Below are 16847 nucleotides of genomic sequence, written 5' to 3' on the forward strand. Positions count from 1 at the left end.
ATATAACAATTAAAAACTAATGCATAGCTGAGCTCTCAATAAAGAAAAATCCGCAGGTACCAGAACTGAGGATTGAACTGAAAAGCCTAGTAAGTGTGAGATCTGACACAGCAGCGTACCTGAGATGCATTATCATCCTGGTAACCTAGAGCTTTGGTTACCTGTGAGTCTGAGCTAGAAATACAAAGATTCACACGCCTGTACAACGACAAATATTTGCCTCTGTCTAGCTCTAGGTGAAAGAATTTTACTCCATAACCTTTGGATTCGAGGCCCAATTTTACACCACCCAAGTAGTCCTGTAATGCTGCAGTCCCCAACCCCCAGGCTGCAGCCTGGTATACCAGTTGGTGGCCTGTTAAGAATCAGGCTGTGCTGCCTGAGCTCCACCTCCTTCCCCCCTGCTCCCATTATCCATGGAAAAATTGTCTTCCATGAAACCAATCCCTGGTGCCAAAAAGATTGGGGATCGCTGCTGTAATGAACATAAAGTTATCCCTCTCTGGCTAATGATGTCCTGGTGTGCAGTTATAATAGAAATAGTTACAAAAATGCTAACTATCTGGCTCTATAAAATCTCAAAAAAAAAAAAAAGGATTCTCATTAAAAACGAGCTTAAATTCAAAAATTACAAAACACTTAATGAATTCATCATGAGTACGTCTTAGTGGGTATAACTAATGGAAGAATAGTAGCCCCCAGAATTTGATATTTAAGCAATATAAAAAAATCCATAAAATAAGTTCAAATCATAAGAATATGAAAGAGTGAATTCTTTCTAAAAAGAAAAACTACAAGAAAGAAAAAATTAGTCCTTGATATAAAAATAATCCACAGAGAGATCAAGTGACAAGATTATACATGGCTAAAGAGAAGATCGATGGCCTGGAATACCAGTCTGAAAAAAATCACCCATTGAAATATAAAGAGATGAAAAATATGAAAGAGGCTAAACATCTGTAGAAAAGAATATAAAGGTCTGTATTCCTGTTATCTACTGCTGTGTAACAAACCACTCCAGCACCTAGTGGTTTAAAACAATAACCATTTTATTATATTTAAAAAATGTTCTGAGTCAGGAATTTAGGGTTCAGCTGGGTGATATATTGTTTCACATGGTATCAAATGTGGTCTGGAGGCTTCAATATGGTTTCACTCACATGTCTTGGCCTTTGGTGCAAATGGCTAGCAGGATGGTCTCAACAGGGACTGTTAACTGGAGAGTCAATATAGAAACTCTCCAGTATAGTGATCTTAGAGTAGTCTGACTTCTTACGTAGTGGGTCATGGTTCCCAGTGAAAATAAATGTTCGGAGAGGCCTGGGCAGAAGCTGCAAGCTTCTTATAACCTAACCTCGAAAGTGCCAGAATTTTACATCTGCTGCATTTCATTGGTCATATCAGTCCCTAAGTGCAGTATATATTCAATGGAAGAGGAATTAGACTCCACCTCTAGGAGAAATAACAAATAATTTGTGGCTATCTTTAATCTACCACAATCCAATATTTCCATAATAGGAATTCTAGAAGGAAAAAAATGGAGATATTGGGGAAGAGGTAATATTTAAAGAGGTAATGTCCGCAGACTTCCCAGAACGAATGAATGACTTCAAATCTCAGATTTAAAAGTCACAAGTCCTGACCAGGATGAATAGAAATACATCCCAATTGAGACGCACTGTAATAAAACAGCAGAATTTCAAAGACAAAAAGAAAGCAATCAAGGAGGAAAGGACTGTAACTTACCAAAAACTGATGATTAGATTACAGCATATTTCTCATCAGCAAAAAATAGAGCCCTAAAGTTTACTGAATCTTCAGTGTGCCAGGGGAAATAACTATCATTCTCAAATTTTATATCTAGCCAAACTATCATGCAAAGGGGAGGGTAAACTAAGAAGTGTTTATAAAGACTGAAAAAGTCTACCACCCATGGACCCCTTTCGGAAAGAAAAACTATATAGTTGACCATTGAAAAACAAGGTTTGAACTGTGTGTGTCTGCTTATAGGCAGATTGTTTTCAATCAGACTCAGATAGAAAATACAATATTCATGGGATGTGAAACCAGACAATATTGAAGGCCAACTTTTCTAATACTAGCTCCTGAGACTGCTGGACCTGGATATGTGCAGATTTTGGTGTATGCAGGAGGTCCTGAAACCAATCCCCCAGTATACAGATGGACGACTATAAATGGTACAGTCCAGGAGAAAAGAAATTGACCCCGGAAGAAAGGAATGAGATATCAAAGTAAAGGTGAAGAAGTAAAATGGCAAAACAGCATTGACTGCATGAAACAAAATCATGATGACTAATCTGTGAAGGAAACTACAAAACAAGATTGAATTAAAACAACAGATAGCAGTAACACGAAAGACAAGCAAACAGGAGGGGTCAGAGTTAAAGCATAATTAGGTCCTTACCTTATTCAGGAGGTGGGTACAAATAGCAGTTACCTTTATACCTTGTTAAATCAAATATGCATTTTTTAATGTTAAAACATTCATTAAGTAATAATAATATGACAACTCTTAAACCAGTGGAGAAGGGAGTAGAGAAAAATCAATCTATTCACCAGAAGACCGAAAAGCAAGGGGAGGCGGGAAGTAAAGAGAAGTCCAAAATAAAGCATAAAATAAAATGGTGTCAATAAATTCAAATATGTCAGTTATCACAGTGAATGAAATAAACTAAACTTACCAGTTAGAAAATGGAAATTCACAGATTAGATAAAAATAAAATGACACAGAAAAATGAAAATAGCAGTATGTAAAATGATATACAGAGGAAATGCCAGCCAAAAGAAAACTAAAACACCAGACAAAACAGACATGGAGATGGAAAATATTGTGAGAAATAAAGAGGGTTATTTTATAATACCTACAGGCACAATGCACTAGGTAGAGATAGCCCTGAATCTGTACGGAACAACCAACAGCATAACCTCAAATTATACAAAACAAATTTGATAGATTCAACACACCTCTCTCTTAAGGAGACAAAAAATTAGGAAAAAAAACATACATTGAACAACACAATTCAAAAAAACACAATCTTCTCAAACTCATCTGGAATACATCTGAAAACTCGTTACATTTCAGCCCACAAGGCAAGCCCCAACAAATCCTGCATAATTATTATGGAGATCACATTCTCTGACCACAAATCAGGAAAATTATAAACCAATTTTAAAAAGATTAATGAAAGTATCCCCATACTTAAACAAACTTTCAAATACAGATGCTTCCTGACTCATTATGGGATTACATCCTGATTACATCCTATTGTAAATTGAAAATATTATAAGTAGAAAATGCATTTAATACACCTAACCTATTGAACATAATAGCTTAGCCTCACCTACCTTAAACATGCTCAGAACACTTAAATTAGCCTACCGGTGGGCAAATCCATCTAACACAAAGCTTAATTTATAATACATTGTTGAGTACCTTATAAAATTTATTGCATACTGTACTGAAAGCAAAAAACAGAATGGTTGTATGGACACTAGAAGTGCACTTTCTACCCAATGCCTATCACTTTTGCATCATCGTAAAGCAGAAAAATCGTAAGTCAAACCACCATAAGTTGGGGACCATCTGTAATTCACAGGTCAAAGAAGTCATCTTAATTAAATTTAGAAAATATTTAGACAAAACCAATATTGAAAAGACAACCTACCAAATTGCAAGCTGTAGTGAAAGCAGGAAAATGGATAAATGGATTAAATGTAAATATTAAAAATTAAAAATTGAACATAACAAATTAAGCGTCCAACTTAAGATGCTGGGAAAATACAGCAGAATATGAAATATGCCCCCCCCAAACATGGAACAAAAGGTAAGGAAAATTGGGAGAGCAATCTAAGGAAACTATCATTCAATAATAAATTACCTTAGCCTAGGTTTTTTCCCCCCAATCTCCAAAAACAAAGCTGGGACAGGAACTTTTATGCAGGTAGTTTATTTAAAAATAAATCCCCGGGAGGAAGGGTGAGAAACTGCGGAAAGTAAAGCAGAGGACAGAAAGCCACTCATCAAATTGGACACTCCCGTGGGTGACAAGCTTGACCGTGCCTAGGAGTCTCTAATGAACCTCATAGAATGTGCCTCTGTATTGTCAGCCTGAAGGAAGGTCGGTCTTTCTCCATTAGCTCCTGTTGCACATTGCAATTTCAGGTTGCACAAGAATGAGTGACAGGTGCCCCGCTGTGGTACCATGGCCCCACATCAGACTTGGATTCACAAGAGAATGCTTCTATACTAACAAATTCTCCCAGCCGACAGTTTTCTGCAGCTAACCTAACCACTGCATTTCCTCTGAAAACTCCAATGGCCTTTAGAAAGGATGGGCACAATATAAGGAGAAGCTTTAGTCAGTAAACAGTGCAGAAAAAAATAGAATAAAAAGGCCAGATAAATGTATCGGCCGTGGACTGAAAAGTTCTTGCAAGTTGTTTTCCTATGGAAATATTTCTTTCCATTAAAAATTTCAGGTGGACATATTTCTTTGGAAAAGACAACATGTGTAAATATAGCACTGAGAGTTTAATAGATTACTTTGTGATCTTCCTGTTCTGAGAATCAGAGCACCTTGTTTTAAAGTACAAAACATGAGGGGTTTATTCAAACAGAGCTGGTGTGTAACTGAGCAGGATGTTTTGCCTCTCCAATTTTCTTCGGCTGCAGAGGTAAAATGAACCTATTAGGGACTCTATTCCGCCTCCTGGACTCAGACAACAAGATACCCAAGCCAAAAACTGAGTGTTGTCCTTCATGCCTTGCTCTCTTTCAATGTCCCCAGCCCCCACATCCAACAGATCATCAATACACCTTTCCAAGTCTGCATCAATAACATCTCTTGAATCCATTCATTTCTCTCCATCCACACTGCCGTCTGCCTTTTCTGTGCTCGGGACCACCACCACCTCACTTGTCTGTCTTATTGCAACAGCCTCTGAGCTGATTTTATCGCAGCTGGTGTTCCCACCACCACTTCCCTTCCATCCCCCAAACGACAGAAAGAATGACTGCTCTAAAATACAAACATGCAATGATCTATTGCACAGCACGGTGACTGTAGTTAATAACAGTGTATTGTAGATTTCAAAATAGCTGAAAGAATGGATTTTAAATGTTCTCACCACAAAAGAAATGAGAAGTGTATGAGGTGATGGATATTATGTTAGCCTGATTTGATCACTCCACAATATGCATTTCTTGACACATCACATTGTACCCCATAAATAGATGCAATCATTATGTGTCAATTAAAAATAAAATAAAACTTAAAAAAATAAGGGATTTTTAAAAAATTAACACAAATGTGAGAATAAGCAACAGACATTTGCCTCTTCTCCTAGATGCCTGCCTGGTAGTCTAACACCTCTTCATCTTTCATCTATTTTTATGGGAGAATTCCATTTTTATGAATTTTGGGGCGAGGGGGTAAGAGGGCAGGCTCTCACTATTAAAGTCTGTGGGAAGCAGACATTCTGTCTCCAAACTCTCTGGCAGCTATTATGGGCCTGTGATCCAGGTGTGGCCAATCACACACTCACCTTTACAAAATTTGGATACCGAGGAAGCGACACCAAGCTGCAGGGACAGTTGGGAATTATGCAGCATGGCAGCAGTGGCTTCAGTGAGAATTCTGTGGCACTGGGGACAGGGGTGTCTGTGGATCAGTGTCCGTGGCAGAGCCGTGGTGAGATCATGATCGTTGTCTGGCCTCCTTTGGTTCATGTCCATTTTCCAAGCCATGCTCTCTAGTCCTTCTGATACTTCCAGAACTAGACAACAAATATCCTTCCATTAAATTCCACCATTGCCCAGGTCAATTAATTACTCATGCTTGCAACCAGGAACACCGGCTGGCATATCATGAAACTCCCGCTGCCTCCAACTCCTACAAGCCCATCTACCACTTCCAGCGACCTGCTGTTAACCCCACGTCCTTAGCATGGCTTTGGGATTCGAGCACCTCCCTCCTCTCCTGCTGTTTTGTCTCATCTAGTACTTCAGCCACACTCGCCCTTCTGCATTCGAGCTGGTGTGACATATTGCCTCTTGCTTCTCGACCGTTGTACATGCTGTATACTCTCTGCCTAAAACCCTCCCCTGTATCCCCCCGCAACACAACACCACCCGCATCCATCCTTCACTTGGCTACTGTCTACTTGTCCTTCACATCTCAGCTTCAAATTCCTTCGGAAAGTCTTCCTGAAAGTGCACATGGATTTCCTTCTCTCTATTGCAAAAGGGCTCCCTTCATCTAGCAGGGGACTCAGCTCCACACCTTTGGCCTTACAGCTTCCCAGAGAGACCCGTTTCACACCAGCTTCAGTGAGAAAAATCCTTGAGCAGGATGCAGTTTGGTGCATGAGCTCATCTTTCTAGTAAGAGGGATAAGAGAATTCTTTGACCTGCCTCTCCCTGGTCCCGAGTGGGGTACTTTCTCCAGATAGATTGCTCAATATCTAGCTGTTTTATTTAGAAAAAGAATTTCTTATTGTGAGTGAGGGGTGTAAAGGAGAGAGAATTGGAGGGGGTGCGTTAGGCATTTCTGCAGAAAAAAATTAAGGATAGAGATCTTTATAATGAGCACGGAGCTAAAGTAAGGTGTTTTGAGTTGTACAAAGGCAACCGGAAGCTTAGAGCTGGGAGAGAGAATTCTAGGAAGTGGGAGAAGAATGCACGAAGGGAGAGGAGAGGAGAGACTTCCAGTGCTTTATAAATCCACCCAGGCTTGGTGGCAGCCACTGACATTTACAGATGAAAAATCACTGCAGTGCTTTTAAGTGTCGACACGGGGAAGGAAAATGAACCTGTGACTTGAAGTCAGAGAGATGTGAATGCTCAGTTCTGCCAATCGCTAAGTCAACTGAACCTCTCTGAGCTTCAATTTCCTCACTTATAAAATAAGGATAAAATACCATTCTTAATATTAAGTGCCCAAAGCAAAGTGCAGAATAATGTCTATAGCAGGGTCCCATTTGCCTTGTTCAGAAAAAGTAGCATATCAATCAAGCCTTGCTGGGCATATACGAAGTGGTAGCACTGGGTACTTCAGGAGAAGAAATGTCAGAGTGGAGTCAGACTTAACATTCCATTGTATATTTCTTTGTCCTTTTTGAATTAAATGCCAGGTACATGTTTTAACTATGCTAATGAACTAATTGATTGCATAAGAATACCTGAGATAACTCGTCATATAAGTTTCCAATAAATACTGGCACCCTTCCTCTTTGCAAGTGGGTACAAATCACCAACCTGGAATAGGATAAGAAAGCTGGGAACCTTCTGGTGTAAACCCCACTAGTCTAAGTGTGAGAGCCTGTGCGTGTGCTTTAGTATGAATGGGTGTGTACGTGTGTAAATCCTGCCTACGTAGCACAGAGTAAATGGAAATCAGACAACCTGAACCTATATCCTGTCGAGTTGAGGCTACTAAACCTAACTAAAGTATGGAGGCGCTTGGGTTTATACCTCAATCTGTAACAGTTTGCTTCATTTTTAAAAGGTACAAAAATAGAAATTAATCATTGAACAAATGACATTTTACCCTTTCCATTTCTGAACATTGAGATACCAAGTAAGGGTGGTCCAATCTTATCTACTAGTTCTGAAAATTGGAAGATATTTTTGAGAACTTCTGGAGTAAGCCCTTGTTTTTACACATTAGGACACAGTCACCTGTGGCTGGTTTGCTAACTCATTAACCATCACCTGCTTAAACTCAATCGATTATTCTTTGCACTTAGCCCCCACGAACCATTTCATCAACCAGATCTCAAATCAATAGCATGATTGTCCACCTGTTAGTTTTCCATTTTCCAAAGGGAAAAAAAAGGAAAGACAAATTGACAATAGAGTCAAAAGGAAGCTTAGTTTGAAAAGAAAAAAATCTACTGACCTGGAATAACTAGTATATTGTGGAAGCCACTGTGACTTACAAACCGCCCCAGGTCATTTTTTTGAACCAAACACATAAATATATTATTGTGGATCTAAATTTACAACACATCTGTGGGAAGATATTCCAAAGTAATGGTGACCCAGGAACCTATCACGTATTTATGTTGTTCTTCTACATACATGTTTTATTTACCATAAAAGATATAAAACGGGTCGGGCGCTGTGGCTCACGCCTGTAATCCTAGCACTCTGGGAGGCCGAGGTGGGCGGATCGTTTGAGCTCAGGAGTTCGAGACCAGCCTGAGCAAGAGCGAGACCCCATCTCTACTAAAAATAGAAAGAAATTATATGGACAGCTAAAAAATGTATATAGAAAAAATTAGCCGGGCATGGTGGCGCATGCCTGTAGTCCCAGCTACTGGGGAGGCTGAGACAGGAGGATCCCTTGAGCCCAGGAGTCTGAGGTGGCTGTGAGCTAGGCTGATGCCATGGCACTCTAGCCTGGGTGACAGAAGGAGACTCTGCCTGTAGTCCCAGCTACTGGGGAGGCTGAGACAGGAGGATCCCTTGAGCTCAGGATTTTGAGGTTGCTGTGAGCTAGGCTGACGCCACGGCACTCACTCTAGCCTGGGCAACAGAGTGAGACTCTGTCTCAAAAAAAAAAAAAAAAAAAGATATAAAACGTTTGCTTTTTTTCCTAAAAAGATACTGTAAATTATTCAAAGTCTGATATATTTTACCATTTCTTCCCACAGGTAAAGGAAGTTTCTTGGATCACTAGTAAACTTTTTAAAAAGCAATCTTGAAGCCCAGAAAAGCACAATTCAGTAAAATCAAACACCTACACAGGAGACTTCATTGTTCCAAAATTGTTTCTAAATATAGAAAATCGGACTTCCAAATGGAAAAGTCAAAGGTCATCATTTGGAGATTAACAAATAGTACTATTGTGATTAGAAAACAGCACAGAAATTAAATATCCCTTCTTCTGTACCCTGTGAGAGTAGGAGATCAGAAATTAAGATTTGGAGGCATTTTTGATCTAGAGTCACATGAACAGCACTGGGATTTTTACTTACATCAAAACCATCCTGATAATTAAGAAAACCTTTGATGAATAAAATATTCCATTTCAGATCCTTATCTTTTAGTTGCTGTCTCTTCTATTCCTTTATATTTGGACATGTAAATGATAATCCCTCAGAAGAACTATTGATAAAGAGACTTCTGCTTAGTATTTTACAGCTGATTCACCATGAGGTACAAAAACATTTTCTTTTACTCTCACGTTCATTGAATTTCTTAGGATGGCTCCATACCATGTGCATTGATTGCTGCACTGTTCCAACTCCCTTATATTATAAACTAGAATTCTTACCCTCTTAGTCTACATGATGTGTAAGTGGTAATTTCACTTTTAAGTTATGAGATAACCATATGTTTACCCAGTTTAATTAATTTTCCCTTGGAAAATGTTCCTTTAATTATGTTTTGCATATTTGAATGAGTCCCATTTTCCACCTGTGTTCAAAGACACCTGATTCTAATGGATTGATTATCTAGGTTAGAGAAAGGATACCGTTATGTTTTGTCTACTTTGATGATGAACCCTACGTGTATTTGACCTAGCAGGTATTTTGTATTCTATTTTATCACCTCATTAACTCCATTAAGATGTTTTAATGATATTTAACATCTTATGGATGTAGAATTAAAATATAAATTTGTCAAATGTATATAATATTATAACTAAAATTATAGAGCCAAGACAACTTGGCATTCTCTTCGTGCCTTCTCTGAGAGTTTTACCAACTTGGACCTCTCTCAGCCAATTGTCTTCACTGTTTTCTCCCCCACAGTCACTTGTATTTGTTTCACTTCAGCAATATTCCTTTGACTACTACCACTTTATCTGCTTTGGTCAAGTTTCCAACACGCACACAAAATAAAGGTTTGCAGGAGTTATTCAGGTTATTTGAGCCAATATCATGTTTGGTGTTTGGATTATTGGACTAAGGGGAGCAGAGCTAGAATTTTCTTTCCTGCCTTATCCAAACACAGCCTAATTACCCTTTCGATTCCAGCTGTGAAAGCCCGACCAGTGGGAAGTGAGATGATCTTTTTCCCAGTCCAAAAGCAAGTTATTAGCAGCTGTGGACCCAGGAATCTGTACTGTCTCCATGGGTGCCCGTCAAATGTGACCCCAGGTGTCCACTGAGTTGGAAGAAGATATTTTCCGATTCTTCCTGAAAACAACTGCATGTTACTGCTGCTACTGCTTTCATTCCACCTTAGAACTACTGATGCTGTCCTATTTTAAATCTAGAAAATAATTTAAATAAGTACAATAATATTGGTAATATTACTGGAGCTCACATTTTCAGAGAAAAATATTTATAGAGATTCAATTAAAAGGACAGCTAGAGAATAAAAATTTAATACAAGAGAAGGCAAAATCTAAAATTACAGATAAGGATGAACTGAGATTTTAAGAACACACTTTTTTATAGAGTCGGTCACCACGTTTAAGCAGAGCTGAACAGATGGCTATCATCCAACGTTGGGAAGGAAGATTCCTCAGCTCAGAAACAAACAGCACTTAATAGACACCTGGGGGAAGGAAAATTCTGTGTGCCTTTTTCTCATCAGCTCATTTTTTAATAAAGCACATTTTCAGAATTTATAATGATTCAGGACAGATATTGGAATAACATCACTTATTTTGAGCCCCACACATAAATAACAGATAGCTCTCCCAACCTTTTTTTTTTTGAAATAATCAATTAGCCTTATTTAACTCTTTTTTGCTTGCCTATATATTGAAGAAATTTAAATTTTCCATTTTTCTTATTTTCTTTGTAATAGCTTTTTTCACTTAAGGAAATACATTCAAACTTACAGTTTTCCTGTTTGGAAGTCAAAGCTCTCTGACGATGGGAATGTTGACTGTCTTGTTTATACTTTATGCCCAGTACTCAGAACCATGCTGTTATTTAAATAAGTAAAATTAAACATTTGGAGAATGAATGGATGTATGATATATGTAAGACACATTAGGAGTTCATTGGCAGCATATGCATTATGATGCTTTCATATAAATATAAATAAATTTTTTTTTAATTTCAGGTTATTATGGGGGTACAAAAGTTCAGGTTATATACATTGCCCATGTCCCACCCATCCCCCTGAGTCAGAACGTCAAGCGTGTCCATTCCCCAGACAGTGTGCATTGAGATTTTTAAAAATTTAAGTGCCTTCTTGAGTTTGAAAATGACAAAGCTATGAAGTTCACCAAAGTGGTAAGCACACAGAGCATAATCTTTTCTCCTGAGACCTCTGGCAAGCCACACTAAAATGCTATTTTTATTGGGAAAGAGAGACAAGTTCTCAAGTGATGGCGTCAACACCTGCAGGACTCTTTCAGGAAGAGGAAACCAGAAAGTATAAAATAATATCTTGTTGATGAAGACCCACAGCTACAAGGAGTGGATCCACCCCGACTCACACCATAGGAATGAGTGGTAGAAGGCGGAAAGAGAATCACTCTTGTACAGAAACAAGAAAGTGTCATTAATAATGTCTGACAGTAGCCTTCACAGGGGCTCTGACTACCCTGCCTAATCCTAAACTGACATGAGTCATGTGATACCCACTGGAAGGATCTGTTAGTGGCATGAGTGTGTTATGTGTCTCAGGCTTGGGGGTGGAAGAAAGGTCAAAAATGTAGGTATTCTCCAGTCCTCAGTTCTGTCCCCTTACTGTGACTCTCATGGAACATTTCACATGCTTGGACTGACTCCCTTGATCCTGAACTGGGAGACTTGTAAATCTGACCTCCAGCCTGGTCCTCTCTAGTCAATAGAAAACTCCTGTTTCTGGAAGCCTCCTGGACATCTCTCCACCTTGATTTGCCACTAGTACCTCACTTAAATTCCTAAGGTTAGCTCTTCCTCCTGCCCAAAGCAAACCTTCCATGTGGCCTGTTTCTTATGATGACACTGCTGAGCCTCTCGAGCTAGATTTCCCAGAATCAGCTTTATCTTTAATTTCTCTGCCTCTCTTCCCACCCCTTCCATCCATGTCCCCTGTCACTGCCCTCTTCCATACAGCCTCGAAACTGGTCCCTTGATTTCACTTACTTCTAACCTGATTACTCCTACTTGCCACTACCACAATATTTTTTTTTTTTTTTTTTTTTTAGAGTTGTCACACCTCGGTCATGCCGTGCTGCTGTTCCACAATCGAATCTTCTCTGTCTCTCAGTTGCCCCTCAGTGGAGATGACACTTCACAATCGACACCCAAACTACACTCCCTAGTTAGCATCAGGATCCGGGCACCTGGGTTCGGCATCATCCTGGGCTTGTCCCTTAATACCTCTGTCAGCTCAGATGTCCCCCCCCCCCCTTGATGGATCAGTTTCTTCATTTAAAAAACCTCCTCTTAGGGTCATGTAAAGATTGAATGAGTTAATATATATTATGTTAGGCACTTAGAATCGTGCCAAGTACTTGCTATGTATTGTACTGGTGTTTCTAGTTATGGTCAATCTTATCACCTAATGAACAGGACCACTCATTTTTCCCCGAACATGTCTTCATGTGTAGTGTTTCTGAACTTTTGTTCAAATTGTTCCTTCAGCCTTCAATGACCCTTTCGCCACTTAAAGTGTACTCATTTTTCAAAATCTACTTCAAATACCAATTCTTCCCTTGAAACTTTTGCTTAAAAGATTTGTCTTTTTCTGAATTCAAGATAACGCATCTGCCCTAACTACTTTTATTCATAGTAAATGAAATAATACACATTTTAGCATTTTTAAATCTCTCTGTAAGATATTCTTTAGGGCCATTATGTTCTTAAATTGACCTTCTTATTTGCAGCCATACTCCAAAAAATTTTTATTGTGCTATTTTATTTCATTTGTTTGCAAGTGGTGAACTTGAGATCCTTTTCAATAGCAAAACCAGAACCCAAAATCACAGCTTTAGGAAGAAATAAAGTAGAGCTTTCCAAGAACCTAGCATTTTAGGATTGAGGAAGATTTTTTTAAGAGAGAAGAGTTTAAATATTTAATATTTTTAAAGTATAGACATATAAAGCACTTCTGAGAAATCTGAAGAAACAAATACAGCATTGCACTAGTATTGTACCATTTCATATCATTTCAGAGATGATTTTAAAATTTGGATGACTAGTTTTTTCAACTTTACGTTCTCTGCTCTGTTTGATGCATTGCAAAATTTTAAAGCTTGGCCCCTCGTGGAGACAAATTACACCTGGAGAAATTAGTCCAGGTGTTGGCAATTAATTGTGGTGTCAGAAAGTCCCCGGTAGAGTGAGACCGAACATTCTCACTATGTTCCCTGGGTTCTTTTTCTAACATTATGGATCTTTCTCTCTCTCTCTCTCTCTTTTTTTTTTTTTTGATATTTTATGTGCCTTATTTAAAAATTTCTTCATCAAAAAAATAAACTCTCAAATATCTAAAGAAGCTGCAAATTTTTACTTACATATTCAGGTTTTTAGTGTTTTATCTCTTCCTCTCACGGCCAGCTTTTCTAGTTTATCTCCGGTGGGCCCAGTCATTTCCTCATCTTTAAGCTGAAGCGCTTCATGTATCATTTCTAGACCTTGAATAGGATCTACATTTCCCTCAACGTGCGTGAAAGCATCATCTTCAAAAGCACGTGTTAGAGGAACGCTCCCATCACTGGCACTAATTATGGGATAAAAAAGCATTTCCCTGGCTCTGCCCTCTGTGAGCCTCTTTCACAAGGGCAGCGGTGTCCACTGCATTCAGAACAGCAGGAATTGTCCTTGCTAGTCTGTGGTACTGGTGAAGAACGTCAAACCTTTCACCTGGCACAGGTACTCTGCTCCCTTAGGGTCAACAGTGCAGAATGGGAAGTTTTCTGCTGAAGCCTGTTGGTTAATACATTGAAGAAGGTAGATTTCCCAACATTTGGCAATCAACAATACTAATTTTCAGTGAGGTTGCAAAGCTACCAATGACTGGGGGTGGTTTCATTCCATCACCTCTCTTTTTGGGGGGCATCGTGCTCGTGCCCGGGGCCGTTGATGACTCGGGGTCCCAGTGGCAGTGAGAGGCAGGTCCTGCCCTCAGTCGGAGGCAAGGAGGAAGGAGGCGAGAGCCCAGGTCCTCTGCGGAGCTGCACCTACGACAGCGGCAGTGGCAGAACCAGCCAGAGGATGGATCTTCACTTTCACTGAGGGAAAAGTGCCCCCATGTGGTTTGTGCTTGGCCTTGAATTTATGCACTTTCCTGGCTTTTTTTTTTTTTTTTCTTTTTTTTTTGGGACAAGGTCTCGCTCTGTCACCTGGGCTAGAGTGCAGTGGTGTCATCATAGCTCACTGGAACCTCAAACTCCTGGGCTCAAATGATTCTCCTGCCTCAGCCTCCTGAGTAGCTGGGACTACAGGCATGAGCCACCACACTCAGCTAATTCTTTAAAATTTTTTTTTGTGGAAACAGGGTCTTGCTATGCTGTCCAGGCTGGTCTGGAACTCCTGGCCTCAAGCAATCCTCCCACCTCAGCCTCCCAAAGTGGCTAGGTGTGAGCCACTGTGCCCGGCAATTCTTTCTTATATTAGTTACTCAGCTCTGTTTTTGGGGATGGCCCACATTGCTGTGTGTGAACATTCAGTGCACCGCAACTGTCAGTGCCCTGCATTCCATAGCAGACATAAAAAACATTATACCTGTCCTCTACCCCAGTGGTGAACACCCTGATTGCCTCCAACTCCCACAAACAATGCTATGATGAATATTCATGAATGTTCCATTGTATGCCTGCGAGTGAATTCCTTTTGGGAAATACCAAGGAAGAGAATTCCTGGATACTAGAAATATGCATACTTAATTTGATCATTTCCTGCCAGAGTGCCAAGTTATTGTTAAATTATAATTTTGATGAATGATGAATTGGATCAACTCTTTGGTGTTTGTTAACCTTTGGGGGTTTTTTTCCCTTCTGTAAATTTCCTATTTGTATTCTTAGCCTATTTCTTTTTTTATGTTAGAGTTCCTATTTTCTTCTGGTTGCTTTGCAGAAATTCCTAGTTCCTTATGTAGTCTAGGTTTTGTCCTTTGTCAGTTTTAGGCATTGTCAAATAATTTCTCAATATCTGTCACTTCTTTGTCCATGGCACATTTCATTGAATGGAAATCCTTAGTTTTTGCTTTATGGTAGATGCTTTGTGAAGATATAAGAAGCTCTTTCCCAGCCTTATGTAAGGAGCTATTCTCATACAGTATCTTCTATTAAATTTGAATACATACCTTTTACATTCAGGTCATTATCTGGAGTCCACCTTTGCATAGGGTAGATTGGAATCAGTTTCGTTTTTCTTTACAAGCACAGCCAGTTTTCGTGTAGATTTTCCAAGGTTAATTTGGGGAGAGAAAGCAACCCATTCTTGCTCATGGAGCTAACAGGAAGCTGAAATCAGATAGAGGAATTGCTTAAGCAGCCTTGTGGTGATATTGACATGCTAACGGTGAGACTTTTAGGCCTGGAAGGGAGGAAAGGTACCTTCACTGTAGCCTGGAGAAGAAAATAAATTCATCCAGATGAGACATTGCTGGACCACTTTATTCGCATGTTACTCTGGCTACAAGTTACTCAAATATTATGAGATCATCCCTGGGGGAAGACATGACCTGGGGAAGAGTAACATTTAGGGATTCCTTAGAGCTTTGCTCCCCAGCCTTTTGGGCACCAGGGACTGGTTTCATGGAAGACAATTTTTTCACGGACTGGGGCAGGGGATGGACATGGTGGGGGGATGACGAGTGATGGGGAGCAGCTGCAAATACAGATGAAGCTTCCCTCTGTCACCGCCCACCACTCACCTCCTGCTGTGCAGCTGGTCCCTAACAGGCCACGGACCTGCAGCAGTCCATGGCATGGGGTTGGAGACCAAGGCCCTAGAGTGCCATGTAATCAGGTGTGTCCCCTTGACTGATTCTAAAGATGACCAGTATGCAGGTAAGAGGTTAAATAAAGCTTTCTTTCCCATCACCCGCAGTGAATCTCAGAAGCATATCACACACTAAACACAACCAAAATAAGACTATTCTGGATGTACTGTGTGTTTTTTTTGTTTGTTTGTTTGTTTTCTCTGATACCTCCTTGGGCTGTTCATTATCTAAATTGGGTTGCCTTAGGGGCTTCAGCGAAGGTCATCATTTAGGTTGTCTTTCAACATGTAGAAGTGCAGGGTGAAATATTCAAAGGATTATTAATGCCTGCATAGCTCAGTGCTGCTGAGTCAACTTGACTTTGATTGAGTCCAAGGACCATTTAGAAATCACAGCCTCTGGGTATTGTCATAGCCCAATGCCCATAAGACTCTGTCTGGGGCTTCCATTAAACTGATGGATGTCAGGAAAGGGGAGTAAAAGTCCTAAAATCTTGCATGAGAAATTTGATAGGCCTAAGTTTGTTCTCTTACCTTTTCCAAAGAAAAGATAAGTGATGTCTAGTCTTTTAAGACAAGCATTCGAAAATCCCAAATCAGAACCACAGAAGAGCCCTTCTAAAAAGCAAATCATGGGAAATATCAACAGATGATCATATTGTTAGCAATCAAACCGGATTGATCCAGAAATACTACTTTCACACACCACCTTTATTATCTGCTTCTCAAACTTTATTCTATCGCATCATCTCCCTTTAAAGACAGCTTTACCTGTGAGTATTAATTAAGTGTGAATGTTAACATGCAGGAAGATTTATGACTTCCTTGGCCTGACAGCTGTGCTGCAGCTGCGATGCATCCGTGAGGATGAATGGCCCAGTCTGCCACACATGAATGATGGTCCATGTCTCCAAGTTGGCCAGAGAGTTTTTAAAAGTATTTTGGGGACCTTGCCAGACAAGCATTTTCCATTCCACCTCCTC

At 39.7% G+C, this 16847-nt stretch overlaps 1 pseudogene; it reads right to left on the reverse strand.

Moving 5' to 3' along the window:
* Positions 1 to 13437: 13437 nt before the first annotated feature.
* Positions 13438 to 13978, reverse strand: LOC138375345 (obg-like ATPase 1 pseudogene; annotated as a pseudogene).
* Positions 13979 to 16847: the final 2869 nt, after the last annotated feature.

The sequence above is a fragment of the Eulemur rufifrons genome, chromosome 25, assembly GCF_041146395.1.
Source record: "Eulemur rufifrons isolate Redbay chromosome 25, OSU_ERuf_1, whole genome shotgun sequence".
Classification (NCBI taxonomy): Eukaryota; Metazoa; Chordata; class Mammalia; order Primates; family Lemuridae; genus Eulemur; species Eulemur rufifrons.